The sequence below is a fragment of the Pygocentrus nattereri genome, chromosome 24 (genome assembly GCF_015220715.1).
Source record: "Pygocentrus nattereri isolate fPygNat1 chromosome 24, fPygNat1.pri, whole genome shotgun sequence".
Taxonomy (NCBI): Eukaryota; Metazoa; Chordata; class Actinopteri; order Characiformes; family Serrasalmidae; genus Pygocentrus; species Pygocentrus nattereri.
The window spans coordinates 21,232,785-21,246,733 of record NC_051234.1 but is presented as its reverse complement, the minus strand read 5'-3'; the positions used below and the strand labels follow the sequence as shown (position 1 = coordinate 21,246,733).

The 13,949-nt window shown below is 39.2% G+C and overlaps 1 protein-coding gene across 1 annotated transcript in view; it reads right to left on the bottom strand.

Moving 5' to 3' along the window:
• Positions 1 to 13,949, bottom strand: part of tpk1 (thiamin pyrophosphokinase 1) — a 117,306-nt gene that overhangs the window by 85,515 nt on the left and 17,842 nt on the right. The window lies entirely within an intron of this gene.

Sequence of the window (13,949 nt, the reverse complement as noted above, 5' to 3'; positions counted from 1 at the left end):
ATGTGAAGTATGTAATGTAAATAATGTGGCAAAAAACTTGCAAACCAGGGGTAGGAAAATTCCCTAAGCCCAATGGCCCAGGGGAACACATTCAGATAGATTATACAGATATGATTCAGACAGTCAGGAAGTACAGGTATCTGTTAATGTTCATGGACGTATTTTTGGATTGGGTGGAAGCGTTCCCCACTATGAGGAAAGATAGCAAATCAGTCCGTAAAATGTTGATCAATCACTGGATTCCCCAACACGTGTTTCCCAAAAGAATTCACTCAGATAATGGTACTCACTTAATAAGTAACGCCTTGGCATGGGTAGAACAATTATTAGGCCTATAGCTTCTTAAATGGTAAGATATCTGTAGATTAGTCACTGTGTGAAAATTGGCTTTGAGAAATAGTCGGATTTGGCTTGATAAAATTTGGGGAACACCCCGGGCCCAGGGAATTTGGTAGATAAAGTTAAAGAAAAGTGAATGGTGGCAAAAGCATGCTATAGTAATGTATGAATGAGTCGACTTTAAGGAAAATGCTGAGCTCGTTCTGTGTGTGTTGTATAGTTTTTCGTTCTTAGAGAAAAAAAGAAGAGAAAGGGGGATTGGTCTCTCTCTCTTTTTCTCTCTCCCTCTCTGTGTGTGTGTGTGTGTGTGTGTGTGTGTGTGTACACGAAGCTGGACTTCGTCTGTGTGTCAGCCCCTCCTTTTCTGAGTAAGACATGTGTGTGTGCAGATATGGGTCTGTGTGTGTGTCTGAGCGCCACCCCTCCCTCTTCTCTTTCTGGGGGTGAAGCGTTTATGTTCTCTGACCTGCTGTGTGTCTATAGAGTAACTTTATGAGAGTTGAGGATTGATAAGGAATGATATTTGCTTTATATAGTTAAAACTTAAGGAGCCTTTGTAGGGGACTTTGCTGAAAAATTAAAATAAATAAATAAATAGATTTATGAGTCTCTTATATGGAGGACAATTAAACTTAGAATCACTAGTTAAAGTGAGTAATGTTTATAAAATTTGAATATTATTAATGCGAGGAGGAAAAGTCATATGGATAAGGAGTCCTATGTTTTGTTTTACCTTTATATGGTTATAAACAACAATGAGTCTTCTTTGGGAGACAAAAGAGGACTTTTGATTATATCGTGGACATCTAAGAGTTAAGTAAAATCTATGAACCTCTTTTCAGAGACGTCGATAAAATATATATATAAATGAGATGAGCTCCCAAGAAAGGACAGAATAGTTGAGGAAGTAAATAACCACTGTGCTGACAGATAAGTGTATAAATGTGTGCATTGTTAAAAGAATGGATTGGGATTAACTCTTTGTTGTGTCATATTCACTTTTGTTTGAATGAGCAGGAGAGAGCCAGATGACGGTGGGCGGAGAACCAGTGCATTACCTAACCTGAGCTCCATTGAAGACATCTGTGGGTGATTAAGAGGCTACTGTTTTATCCACAAACTCTTTCACAAACTTAGAAATTAGTATTTAGATGTAAGTGCATTTAATTCTAGCTAGCACTGTTTATAAATCTTCAGTGTGTGTTCATTTATTGATGAATAAAGAAATTTGTAATTAACAGTAAGGGTTAATAAGGGAACTGTTAAAAAGACAAAAAAGCAAACTACGGTGTCAAATGTAATTACTCCGGTTGATGTTGCGCGGAAGAGTTTATGGTGGGAACACAGCCTGCCATAGGAGGTATCAGGAGACTTTTAGCTAATCTCCTAGGGGTTCCAGCTATGGACGAGATTCTACAGAAAGCTGGACTAAATTGATATGTGGGGACTGCTGTGAATGATCCAGAGCTGTTTTCTGCAGTTTGAGGTCGAATGTAGAGAGCATTGAGTGATACATTTCCGACAAATGCACATCCTGATAATATTCTGATTGAGCCACTCGGACTGAAAGAAAACCCGAGAGCTTATGTTTCAAGAGCCCTTCAAGTGTGGAGAAATGTTACAGGAAATGATCCGGATTTGAATCAAATGGAACAGTCCATTTTGCGAGCCAAAATACAGAAGAGGTTGCCCCTACCAGTGAGGAGCAAACTGGCAGAGGTGGTTGGCCTTGGAAGTATGGTAAAAGGTGTGAATACAGATCATATAGCCAACCAGGTGGGGATGACAAGAAGAAGGAGAAGAAGCAAGGCTTTGGTCAAATAGAGTCAGTCTCTGCTAAATCAGCTATCATCACAACAATAGCTGAGTCAGGTTCAGCTCTAACTATCTCAGCTATCATTGATACCTCCAGCTGTTGCATGCTCTGATGAAGCACATGGGTTAGCTTATGTTGCAAAAGGGGAAGTTAGAAGTGAAATCACAAAGGCGTATGGGTTTTGGGCACCATACTTACTTGAGTAGATTGATTATGTCATAGGTAGGTGCACAATCTGTTGTTGAAATAATGTTCGGAAGGGTATGATAGTTCCTCCTGGTCACATTCCGACTCCAAGGGGTCCTATGCATGAGTTGTTGTGGATTTTTGTTGGCATCATAAAACCAGTTGAAGGGAAAAGATATTTATTAGTGGTAGTAGCTTGATCAGTACCTAAATTTTGTGTAAAGAAGTCATAGGTAGATAGGGACTTCCACATCTCCTCAGATCATGGGAAAGAGTTTGTGGATAAGATAGTAAGAATGATTTTGCAAAATTGGGGATTAGACAACATCTTGGAGCAGTTTACCACCCATAAAGTCAAGGGAATTGTGAAAAAATGAATGCTAGTTTGAAAAATTGCATGGCCAAAATCTGTCAGCAGACAGGTTTAAATTGGGTAGCAGCACTCCCATTAACATTAATGACGAAGACGAGGATGAGGTGGAAGAAGAAAGAAAGGGGGTTTAGTGTTTGGAAATCGGGATGCGTTGAAGGGGTGCACACCTTCACGGATGGACGATAAAAATGGACTGAGAGACTCTGAATAAGAAGGTCTACACCCAACATCATCAACACCACTTGCGGAGTCGACCTGTGGAAGAGTTTCAGTCTGATACATTGATGTGTTTATATGTCTTTGCTTGAATACGTTGGGACCTCAGATGTGTTTTCTTTTCTTTTCACGAGTTAGGGAAATGGGTTTTAGATTTGTTATCGGGTCCGATAGGTCGACTAGCCCGCTAACGAACATTATTTTAATTTGTTTATTTTTGGGGTTCCATATGTATTAGCTTAAGTCAACTTCATACATATTGAATTTTTCTTTTAACGTTGGACTGGAGTTCCATAAAGGAGGTTGCTTGTGGCAGGAGAACCGTGAGAGAATTTTTCCTGTCCAAATTGTTTGATGGATATTTCAGGAAAGTTGGCTGCCTGACAGGTTTTTTCGCTCTCACACTCCAGACAATGTGCAGTTGTTAAGCAAATGTAATGTGTTATATATGTAATCGCACTCATGTTCATCTTTTGTTTTTTGAGGCCCTGTATAGCCACAAAGGGGGGAATATGAGGTGTATAGACGATCAACTACGAACAAAGACCGTTGTATTAGTAGATATGGGGGAATACAATTAGACTACACCCTAGGCAGCTCCACAGCATGGATATTTGATTTGTCATTCACTGCGCAGGTCAGAACTCAACATATAGAGGTTACGATGTTATGTCTGAATGTTGACCTTTCGGGTGAAAGGTCAAAAGGGGGAATTATGGAATTATTAGCCTTAGTATTGTTCATATTACTTTTTAAGATGTATTATGTTTAGCATTGAACGCTTAATGGTTATATTGTACAATTCTAAGAGCTAAGAGTCAGCACATAAGGCTGTGTGCTGACTAATGTTGGAATACACAAGGATGTCAGATAACAGGAAATACCTCGAAGCTAATAGTAGTAGACACTGGGATTAGCACACCACACGTGGTTCATCTGGTCAGATAAGCAGAGCCATTGTCTGGAAAACGGGGGGAGTTGGTAAACACAGGGAATACCTTAAGCTGACCTTGCAGACGCACTCACGTCTCGAGCGCATCCTTAAACTTTTATGATGTGGATTAGTGAGATGCCTAACACACACATTTGGAGGCTTGATGGAATCTACTGATATCTGGGGTAAGGAAGGAGCGGTCATGCGACTATAAAAAGGGAGTCAGATGAGAAGGGGTCAGAGCTTACTTGGGAGATACATGATGCATGTTCTCTGTTTGTAACCTCTCCAGAATTCTGTAATAAAACCGTTTGTTTCACTTCAGTCTGATCTACTCGTCTCATTTATTTTGCATCAACGAACACGCAGGACTGGTTTCGTCCACATCATGTAATCAAGTTAAATTAAGCACCGGTGACAGCCATACAATTATCATTCAATAAAAATCTGCTAAACACCAGCATATATAGGCATTGGCTGACACAGGTAACGCTCATAGCTAATAATTCCTTTAGGCATTACATATAATTATACCTAAACACGAATTCTGATGAAGAAATTCAAATTGTCTTCAATTCCTGCATTTATTACTCCATGCACAATATTATATATAATATAGTATATTGAAACAATGATCAAATTCAAAATTTGTGATCACACTCTAAACAACTTAGGATCACACACTACAAACCTTTTAATGTGTTGCTAAACAGAAAGGAGCTCACCGAACGTACATGAATACACACATTCTCCCATTACCAGGAGATGCAGATAAACATGAAGCAGGTTGCTGCTGCTGCTGTTGTTGCTGTGTGTAATGTCTGTGTACCTGCACACAAGAAATAATGACCAGGCTGAAAATCAAGGCTAAAATCAAGGTAAAGGTTGTGCAGTATAACCCCTGCTTTAGACAATTATGCCGCTCAAGATCCGATGATTTGATGTTTTTGTCCTGGCTTTGTTTCTGATCCTGAAAGTGGCAATCACTGGTGGTTAACCGAACTGTTGAAGTAACCGCTTGGCCACAGTTTCAAACCTACCAGTGAAAATCCAGGATGGGAATTCAAGTTCCAAGCTTCATGATGTCATGCCTCCTGTCAAGGATGCCTCCTTTGTCCGTTCTCTTTCTCCTGTGGAATCAGTTGAATCCATGGACTATTCAGAGAACTCCAACTCCCCTAAGCCTTTGGAAAATCATGTAACTCCTCTCATTTCACCATCCACTAATAAATGTTCATTCTTTCGTTCCTCCTCACTGGAATTCTGAATTCACACACCTTTTGATCATCTAATCATTAGCTAGTCAGTATTTAGGCCCAGGCTTTGGACTGTTATGACTGATTCTCCTGAACCTCTAATTAAACTACCGCCTTGTCTTTTAATCTGGGAGCATCTGATCTGCTTCAATTTCCTAACATATAACCTTTGCTATAGTAAGTTATCAGAACAATGACCAGCGTCTAACATTCTGGTAACACATTATTTGAAGTGTGATAAAATCTCAATTTTAAGGCAGCCAGCTACTCACTTTTTCAGTATAAACAAAGAGACATTCTGTACAATGTACACATCTAGAAGAACTGCCAAGACACACACAGACACAAATAAGACACTCTCTACACGCCTTTCTGTTTTCTGTGCAGCACTGACATGCTGACCACTGAAAAAAATCCATCTCTTTATGCTCCTGAAAAATTTACATGGCAGCTACGGTGCACTTTGGTGCTGTCGATGGGCTTTTCTGCTTGTCTTTCTAAGAATGACTGAAGGATGCCTGGAGTCTTTCTGCAAGCCGATCAGCCTGACGTCCCACTCCCATAACGTCTAGACAAGTAGAGACAGATTAATAATAGATTAGGATAGATCCTGAAGTAAACTCAAGGTTCTGCCTTTCAGGCCTGGTTCCACATGCTGGACCAATTCAGAACTTTGTCTTTTATTTGTCTTCACCCTTGACGAGGCAAACAAACAGCTATTCCAACATCTTTATCTACCCTTCTCCTTCAACAACATGACTTCAAAATACACAACTGCAAAATTTGCCATTAATACATTACATAGGTTAGAAATGCTCTTTGTACCTATAAGTATTTTAACTTTCTAACACCTAGATCAGCGGTTGTCAACATGCAGCTTTTTTACTGCGGCTCCACAGCAGAAACAGATTTTAATGTAAATAGAAAATAATCCTCCTTCACAGTAAAACAAAGTTCTGAGGATCATTCTAAGTTTTAGCAATAACTGGTCTTAAATGCTGGAGTTAATGTTTAACTGCTAATTCACCCTTTAACCCTGTAGATTGGTATGCAGACTGCAGGTGCTGGTCACCATAGCAACACAGACAACAGTCTCACCTAGCTAGTAGCTAACAAAAAGGTAAAGAGAAATATTTAAGATGAACATTGATGCTTCAGAGATGAATGGACAGATGTATTTGCATTTATAAGCATTCAGCTGGTTATCAACCAATTTGAATTCTCCTGTTCCATCTTAAATGGTGTTGCAGTTACATTCTGGCACCTGAGGCACCATTTAAGGTGGAGTGGGAAAATTTTAACAAAAAGCCGGTGAACGAGGAGAAGATTTCATCCCCCAAATATTTTACAGGAAACTGTTCTACTTTTTTGCAAAAAAGTTTCCTGTCAGAGATGCAAGAAAAGTGGCTACAGTTGTGCTAAAGCTTAAAGCAGAGCAAAGTAAGTGTGTTTTCGTTTATATTCTTTAGCCTTTACAAGTACATTAGCACATACTGACACATATTTACAGCCAAGGTGGTAAAATGGACATAAAACGTTGTGTCTCCAAAGGTGGTTTGATTTTTGGACAAAATGGCTTTTAAACATTTTGGTTGCGACCCCTGGCCGAGATAAAAAAACAAATATTTCCTCCATTCAACCTACACTTATCCTCTAAAAATCTGATTTGTCAATGCTGTGACATTTATTTTGGTATAAAGAATGTATTTTGGTATTAAGAATGTGATCTAACAAAGCCAAAAAATCATAGATTTTTATTTTGTTTGTGCTACAAACACATGAATAAGCATTTTCTTCACACTTCAATGCCCTTTTGGTTTTCCTCTAAAGAAACCCCTATGCCATCATGAATATTGGCCTTTAAACTGTGCACTGATAACAAGCTGAGTGGTCTTTAGATTGGAGGACACAGTGTCCATGATTTTCAAATTTTTATTTGGTCGGCCCACAGGACACTTTTCCACTTCACCTCAGTCCATGTTAAATGAGCTCGGGCCCAGAGAAAGTGGCAGCATTTCTGGATCGTGTTTATACATGGTTTCTTCTTTGCTTTTTAGAGTTTTAACCTGCATTTGTGGAGGCAGCAACAAAACCCCTCCCCATCTTTACTTCTGAAAGCCTCTCTGAGATGCTTTTTAATATCCAGTCATGTTAGTGACCTGTTGGCAATTAACAACCAGGTGTTTTTATTAGCATTTACCAGTTTTTTGTTGCCCTCAAACTACAAAAATAATTAATACAGCATTCCAAACTTTTAATTCTGGTGATTCTAGGAGCCATCTAGGCTTTTCACATCTCCATTAACTTCTACAGCACTGTAGTCAATAATGGGAACAACCATTCCAATGAGACACAAGAAGCAAGATTCTGTGAATAGCCTACCACACTGAGGCACTGCCAGTGGTTCCATTATCAAAGCGCTGTCAAAAGTAAGTTGAGAGCAAAATCAAAGACAAGTGTTCCTATATAAAGATCTGTTCAGAAGAAACGACTCCCTCAGCTACCTCTCACAACTCCAGCAACATGGCGAACACCTGCTGAGAAAAAGACTCGGAGAGACTCATCTGAATGCAAATGACTCATTAATTTTGGCAACATGCAAATTAAACCAAGACTACATCACCTGTAATTGTAGAGCAATGGTAAGACATAGCGTGTGGTGGAAGAAGGTGTTAAGTAGGCACTCTTACAAAGGAACAGGTCTATTACTTAGTATTTACAGCTCTAAAAGTAGACTGAACATTGAAGCGTACATGGAAAGTGCAAGGAGCAATTTAGGCTTAAGTGAGAAGTCACTTATCTAAGCACATTTTCCGTGATTTTACAGAGAAAATATCAGAGCTTGGAAAAACGGCTTGGAAAAAATTCAGGTTTAGTTTTCTGGCCTCTTATCACAAATGTAGTTGATCAGCCAAGACACGTTTGATGTCTGAAGTTTGTTTCTTTAGTTTTGCAGTGAAGCTGTAAGGTTAATGTACCTCACAAGTAATAGAAGCTCATCTATGAAAAGGCTTCCAGATGGCTGCTGATAGCATCTTTAGCTTTTTAACTGATTTAATTTGTCCATTTTTATAAATATATATAAAATAGTCATTCAGTAATCAAACTGAGTGCAACATTTCTTATTCAATTATCAATGGAGAGACATCAGCTGAAGAACCACAGCGTGGCAGACGACAGGTGTAAGACAGGTATGAAATCTGTCTGCATCGGTTTATAGCTCTTGCATGAGATGGTTGAAGACATGAATGCCTGAATTTTACAAAGCAGTCTGGATCTGAGGACTGAGCTCAGATCAGATTCCTCCATATCTAAGACAGTCAAGCCAGCAATCTACTTTAAATGAAAATAATATTTTGAAGCAAGACCACCTTTATAGCCAAATTAATGTGGTGGTTTAAGTTTGCTTGGGGTGGTTTCACTACTTGCTGAATAGAACTCCTGGCCATTCGTTCTGAGACCTCCCCCTGACACTGATTGGTTCTCATCACTGCATTGTTCATTGTGAGATCTCCCCCGACTATGATCGGTTCTCATTCTGAGACCTCCTCCTGACTGTGATTGGTCCAAATGACTTTGTCGTTTGTTCTAAGACTGACTGTGATAGGTCTTAACCACTGTGTTGTTTATTCTGAGATCTTCCCCTGACTATGATTGGATCTAATCAATACCTTGTTCACTCTGAGACCTCCTCCTGATTGTGATTGTGATCCAAATCACTGTTCCAAATCAATGTTGTCTTTTCTGACAGATAAACATCTGCATGATGCTAACTTGTGATATATAAGATTCCATTTCTTGTTAGGAACATTAAACTTGTAACTTGTAAAGAAACTTCAGACCCAAAACAGTGTAAACAAGCTTTCTCAAAAAATATTCCTTTAAGGAGTCATCAGTTGAATAATTTCAATACAATGCCGCTGTTAAAAAAGGCTTTAGTAGCTGAGGTGATGTCTGAAGAGATTCACAGAGGCAACTTTCTGATACATCTGAGGACATCGGAGAACTAAATCACTCAGATTGCAACTTTGCCTACGGCCCAGCGCAGGATAGATAACCTTGTAAATAAACATTTCATAATCCCGGCGAAGGACGCTTGCCCTGTATGTCAGAAAGCCAGGCAGGCAGGGCAGTGTTTTATGGGAAAGAGTATTGATAAGACAAGACTTTGCTCCCTATGATTTAATACTTGCTAGAGGAAAAAAAACTAAGCCAGGCCTGTGGCCTTTTTAAATCACTAGGAGCCGAGCAGACAAAGAGCAAAATGAGAAGTTTATTACCCTTGATAAAGGCTAGTTGATTACTGTGCCCTGAGTGGAAGTGTCATACAGGTGAAACAATGGTTTTGGTTGGATGAGTACAATGGGATATTATGGTGCTGAACCCCTCTGAACATGAACACATGATCTGCCACTTCCAGTAATCAGGCTTGTCCTAATTTTAAAGTCAGGGTATCCTGCATGCTTCATGGATTCAGAAGGCCAAGGAAAACACATTAAGGCTGTCATGATTATTCAATGAATCGATTAAAAAAAGACAATTATGATGAGAAGCCTGCTTGATGTTTCCAGCGCAGATTCCCTAAAGGCTGTTACACACTAGACATACTGTGTTACGCAGTGCAGCACTGTACGCTGGCAAGGGGAGACCAAAAAACGCCAGAGTTCATTTTTACCCTTTTTTTTTTTTACACTGTTCTCATATAAATCATATAAAGACTGACTGCCTTTTTCCTGTGTAAATTTCAGGCAACATGCAATCTACTGTGGCTTTTTGTGTTCTCAATATGGGTTTAATTTAACGTAGTAATGGTAAAATGCTGCGTGGCATGCTGTGACATGCTGAGAAATTGAACAGTGTTTGAAGTCGTGAAGCGCCAGAGCATGTCGACAGACTGTGTCGGTGCCTGTGTGTGTATCCCCATTAAAAACAATGGTTTAAAAATTTTGGACTCAAGTGACATGACATATCCGGTGTGCAACAGACTTAAAGGTGATATATACGACATTTTAAACGTTAATGTAGCAGCAAACTATCTACATATATTGGAGTAATAGCATCCTGAGCAGAGGATGAAATCATGCCTCTGTGTGTGCTGTAATCCAAGAAGCTGAAGCGCTGAAATGTGGTCTAGCTGCTGTACCTTTAAGGTGGAATGGGAAAATTCAAACAAGAAGCTGACTTTAGCTTCACTGAGAATCGAGGGGTTTGAAAAGGGATGAGGAGGGTGCTCATGTGGGACAGGTGTCTAACATTAACTTATTTTAGGTGTTTCACAGAATCAAGAGGCCAGTATACTTGGAAAGAAATGGTATGTATGCAAATGTTTTTGAGAGCATCTGATTATTTTCACAGCAGAAGATGTTGCTAGAGTTTGCTAACCCACGTAGCTAACACTGTCACGCATCACTCCTGCTCTGAGATGCTCATGAACTCCATCTACCAGAACCCTCTGGGGGAAATCACATGACTGATGACTCTTCTCAACGCTCCAATCATCGTTCTCATTCTCCTGAATACTAATCTTGTACACCTGTTCAGTCACGTGTCTAGTTAGATTTAGTATAAAGCCCAGGCTTTTAGACTAGTTACTTTGAGAGGTATTGCTTCTTCAAATGAGAGAAGCTACTGGGTGTTTTTCTGATTGTTTTCTTTTTACTGTTTTGTCTGCCTGGAATTTTTCGACTTTGTCTGCTTGTCTCTGCCCCTTTGGATTTGGTTGCCTGGTTGTAATGATTTTTCTTTTGTGTCTTTGGATTTGGCCAGTTTCACGACCACAAGTTTTGCCCAAGCCCTTGACAATAAAGCCTCTCTTTCAGATTCTTACCACAAGCGTCTGATTCGTCTGGTTGCGTCACACATTCGTCAGATTACTTGCTGCATCACTGTTCACTCTGTCATTGTATTTGTCTGAACAAAGTTTGTGAAGGGTTTTATGGAAGCAAAAAAAACTGTGTTGGCCTTGACCATGAGCGTCCATTAATTTGGGGAGTATTAGTGTACATACTCTTTCTTGTCAATCAGTTTTTGAGTCACAGTTGTTTCAATCTAATCTAATCTAATACTAAAAATCGATAATTGGTATAATCGGCGGTACAGTAGCGATATATACTCTGAGACACTGGCATACGCTGGTCTACTCAGCCTTAGTGCTCCCTCTCGTGCCTAATTCTTCCTCTAAAAGTTCTAGTAACATTAAAAGTTCTAGTTTCTTTTAAAAAATCTTGTACTTTCCACAGTAATCTCAGAAAGCTGAGCACAGGATCACAGGCATAAGGCAATGAAACCTCATTACTAATATGCCACTATGCTATGTTATGAGCCTTTGATTTAACTGGGGTACATTTCCTCCAGTACTTCCTCCTTCAGAACATTAAGCTAAATGTCTTTTATGCAACTTTGGCCCTCAAACTTTTTCTTTGTAGCTAAGAGACACATTGCACATGAATTTTTCCTCACATAGCAGACTTAAATAATCTACAGGCACTCTTCCCAACCATGCTGATGCAAAGCAGCTAATCCCCGGCTGACCGGCGCTGAGATTCGGAACTGAGCTCGAGTGAGGCAGCGGCAGTGGACTGAGTCCAAGAGCAGTGCTGCTATCTGAAATGAGCTGGCTTTGATCACGGGGCTCCAGCGAACAGGCGCTGGCGGCCATGCTGCCCCACAGGGCTTCACTTCTGAGGCTTTGTGGAGAGGGGCGGGGCTTCCTGCCCCGGTCCCTCCAGGCGAACCATCTGGAGAGCTGCACTCTGCTCCCAGCCCCACAGACCTCTCACACCTGCCTCACCATCCACATGAAAAATACATATAGCTTCTAAACCACACAAACAAGAGCTGAATGTCACATCAAGAATGCTAGGGGGTTAAAAGTGCAACAGCATTTTTTTTCAGGATGCTTCGATCTGAAGGTGACAATTGAACTGCATCTCTTTTGTAATGTTAGAATTGATTATAATGAATTACAATGCGCTCTTAAAAATAAAGGTTCCAAAATGATTCTTTGCCTGATGCCATTTCACCTCTTTCTGGTTCCCTATAAAACCTGTCAGTGAGGACTCTTTAGAGATCGACTTTTGTAAAGAAGATATGTGAGTGTGAAGAACCTTTTAAAAGTTTAAAGAGCCTTCAAATAATGGAAAGATTCTAGAAATAATCCTTAAATTGGTATAGACTCTTTAAAAAGTGCCACAAATGTTTCTTTGAGTGATTCCACAGAATACGCATTCCTTAAAAAAAGTTTGCATGTGAGATTTGTGACTGTGAAGAACTTAAAGGTTTAAGGAACCTCCAAACACTGTAAAGGTTCCAGGAAGAACCCATACATTGGTAGAAACTGTTAAAAAAGGTGCCAGAAAGGCTACTTTGAGTGATGCCATAGAAGAACCGTATTACTTCCCTGAAGAAGCAGTATGAAAAGAACTTTTTAAAAGTTTAAAGAACCTTCAGATAATGTAAAAACTCTTGGAGGAACCCCTAAATTGATAAACACTCTTCAAAATAAGATGCCATCAAGGTTTCTGGGACAGAACGCCACAGAAGAGCCATTTTAGTTATCTGGGGGAAAAAAGGTTTACAAATGAGATGTGAGAGTGAAGAACCTTTTTTTCATATTGAGGGTTCTTTATAGAACCTTTGCATTATGCAGAGTTTCTTCATTTTAATAAGATTCCTCACACTCAATTATCTCATTCACAAAACAGTTCTCTAAAGATTATCAGAGGAGGTTCTAAAGGTTCTTTAGAGAACTAGAAGTGGTTCTTCCATGGCATTGCAAAAAATAACTTTTTTGGCACCTTTTTAAGAGCATAAAAAACATTTACATTATGTGATAATTCAGCAAAAAACCTGTACTGGTAAAATTCAATATCATGAAATTTTCCAAATGTATTACATTATCAGTTATCAGATATTTAAGTGCATGAATGAAGTTAATGAGCCTATGTTTACAGAGAGCTGCTATTCTGTACCAAAACCTAATCTGACTGCTTTGTTACGTTTTCTTCTCTCAAAATTACATTAATGAGAAAACTGCAATTGTTAAACAGGCAGAAAGTAAATTCCCAGAAAGGAAACTTATTATTTCTTAAATTTTTTAATGGATTTTTAAACTTTTCTTTCAGAATAATGTGAAATACAAATGACACATATTTCAGCTGACCATTAGGACCTGGACATCATGATTCATGTGCACAAATTAGAATAATAAAAAAAAAATCTAATAATAAAGAGAAACCCACAGGGCAACTGTAATGTATGGGCTGAGGCAGACTTTGCAAGCGATAACTAATATTACTTATGGCATAGCGATAAGTAATATTGCTCAGCCCTGGTTACTTTACTTGTTTTTATATTAATAATATCTTGTGCAGTGCCCCTTTAAATTAATATGTAATGTTATTAAACAGCTAGTGAATGGAATATATTAAAGCATGAAAAATATTAGGTATGTAAAATAAGTAAACGATAAGCTGTGTTTAACTGTATCCTTCTCACACTAACGGTGTTGTGACAAGAATAGGAACGTGCTTGCATGTGTGTTTTGACCTAAGCTGGATCTCCCACATGTAGAACAGTAAAAACATGAAATACAAAACGTTAAAAGGAAAGAAAGGTCAGTGAACACAAATGTACTTCAAATAGCCCCAAATGAATATGTGAAGCGCTGAATGACAGTGAATTACCAACAGTGGGCTTGAAACAAGCAACTCAGTTACATCAAGAGTCTTTATTTTGGGTGGTGCTCATACACAACACTAATTACGCCTGCCTGACCTTTCCGAAAATTCCAGACTGTGCAGCCTCACCTTTCCAATCCGTCAAACAGCC